The sequence below is a fragment of the Bison bison genome, unplaced genomic scaffold, assembly GCF_000754665.1.
Source record: "Bison bison bison isolate TAMUID 2011002044 unplaced genomic scaffold, Bison_UMD1.0 scf7180017863978, whole genome shotgun sequence".
Classification (NCBI taxonomy): Eukaryota; Metazoa; Chordata; class Mammalia; order Artiodactyla; family Bovidae; genus Bison; species Bison bison.
In genome coordinates this window covers 326483-329236 of record NW_011494550.1, presented here as the reverse complement: position 1 = coordinate 329236, position 2754 = coordinate 326483, and positions in this window count along the sequence as shown.

The following is a 2754-nucleotide window of genomic DNA, read 5'->3' as shown; positions in this document are numbered from 1 at the left end:
GAGGCAGAGTTTTAGATTCTTGCACAGGAATTGAACTTGGATAGCCTGGACAACTTCCCTGGTGGCTCAGATGGTAAAGAATCTGCCTGCAATGCAGGAGACCTGGGTTCAGTCCCTGGGTAGAGAAGATCCCCTGGAGGAGGGCATGACAACCCACTCCAGTATTCTTGCCTGGAGAATCCCACGGACAGAGGAGTCTGGCAGGCTACAGTCCATAGGGTCACAAACAGTTGAACACAACTGAGCGACTAACACACATGCAGCCTGGGGGTGGGGAGGCAAAAAAATCCCTGGGAATTCTAGCTTCTATACCATCAAGTCTTAGAGACTAAGAAGGAAGATGCCCTATTGTCTCTTGCCCCATTTGAAAAATGAATTTCTCTAAGGCAAGCCTGTAAAACACAGGTACAAAATTTATTATCAGAGACACAGAATAACATGTGGAAAATCACACAGGGAAAGTTTGTTTATTTAGGACAGAAGCAAGGCAGAAGTACACACCCAGAGAGAAACAGTGCAGGTGTCCCCTCTAAAGAGGAAGAGCATGGAAAAGAGGCAGTTAAATCATATTTATGAGCTCCCCTGGTGGCTCAGATGGTAAAGAATCTGCCTGTAATGCAGGAGACTTGGATTCGCTCCCTGAGTCAGGAAGATCCCCTGGAGGAGGGAATGGCTTCCCACGCCAGTAAGGCAGTTCTTCCAGGTCTTTATTTACCTTTGGTCCTTTATCTCATTTCTTTGTTTACACCTGACCTTCCCTGTGGTTTTGTCACTCAGTGTCAGACTCTTTGCAACCACATGGACTGTAGCTCACCAGTCTTCTCTGTCCATGGGATTCTCCATGAGTGGATTGCCATTCCCTTCTCCAGAGGATCTTCCTGACCTAAGGATTGAACCCTGGTCTCCTGCATTGTAGGCAGATTCTTTACCATTTGAGCTACAGTTAAGTCCTTCCTACAGGGAAGACCTTCACTAGGACCCTCCTCTACACACTTGCACATCTTTTTGTCCGAATGGATACCAGTGCAGAGGCCTGGGGGAGGTTCAACAATACCTATTATGGGGCGGCAACCCCTCCCTTATTGACTCTGTGCGTGTGCAGTGGGGGAGACTTCCTTGACCTCAGGAGCGATAGATTTGCTCATCTTATCTCTTTGTTCTAGCAGAGCTAGTTCCTGCCATTAACTTTGTCCTTGGGGTGTTAGGGAAAACAAAGTTACAATTTATTCTGCTTGACAAAGTCCAGCTGCTCTGCCCAGGGCCCATCTATCTCTTGCCTAAGCTCTAGAGAGATGCCAGGCCGGTTCCTGGGAGACGTGTCTTCATGGCAAGATGAAATAAGAACTGCTCATCCATTTTATGTGCCAGCTGTGTCTTCTCAGGTGGCTCGGTGGTAAAGAATCTGCCTGCTGATTCAGGGGATGTGAGTTTGATCGCTGGCTTGGAAAGATCCCCTGGAGAAGGAAATGTCACCCCACTGCAGTACTCTTGCCTGGAAAAATCCCATGGACAGAGGAACCTGGTAGGCTACAGTCTATTGGGTCCCAAAAAGTTGGACATAACTTAATGACTAGACAACAACAATGTGCTCCTCACCATTCCAGATTCCTATTTCTTTTAAAAATTGTGTCTTACTGTTGGTGGGAATGCAAACTAGTACAAGCCACTATGGAGAACAGTGTGGAGATTCCTTTAAAACTGGAAATAGAACTGCCATATGACCCAGCAATCCCATTGCTGGCATACACACCTAGGAAACCAGAATTGAAAGAGACACATACACCCCAATGTTCATCACAGCACTGTTTACAATAGCCAGGACATGGAAGCAACCTAGATGTTCATCAGCAGACAAATGGATAAGAAAGCTGTAGTATATATACACAATGGAATATTACTCAGCCATTAAAAAGAATACATTTGAAACAGTCCTAATGAGGTGGATGAAACTGGAGCCTATTATACACAGTGAAGTAAGTCAGAAAGAAAAACACCAATACAGTATACTAACGCATATATGTGGAATTTAGAAAGACAGTAACGATGACATTATATGCGAGACAGCAAAAGCGACACAGATGTATAAAACAGTCTTTTGGACTCTGTGGGAGAAGGAGAGGGTGGGATGATTTGAGAGAATGGCATTGAAACATGTATATTATCATATGTGAAACAGATCGCCAGTCCAGGTTTGATGCACAATACAAGATGCTCGGGGCTGGTGCACTGGGATGACCCAGAGGGATGGGATGGGGAGGGAGGTGGGATGGGGGTTCAGGATGGGGAACACATGTATACCCATGGCTGATTCATGTCAATGTATGGCAAAACCAATACAATATTGTAAAGTAATTAGCCTCCAATTAAAATAAATAAATTTAAAAAAAAATCGTGTCTTAGAAATTATAGCAGCTCAGTGTGGGTGATCAATGCATTAGAATAGGGGGTCCCCAACCCTTTTGGCACCAGGGACCAGTTTTACAAAAGGCAAATTTCGACTGACGAGGTGGCACAAGGGATGGTTTCAGATGATTCATTCGCATGATGTTTTTTGTATACTTTATATGTCCGTTATTATTACATTGTGGAATTTAATGAAATAATTACACAACTTACCATAATACAGATTCAGTGACAGCTCTGAGGTTGTTTTCCTGCAAGTAGATGGTCCCATCTAGGGGTGATGGGATAGCCATGAAAGTGAAAGTGAAAGTAGCTCAGTCGTGTCCGACTCTGTGACCCCACGGACTATAT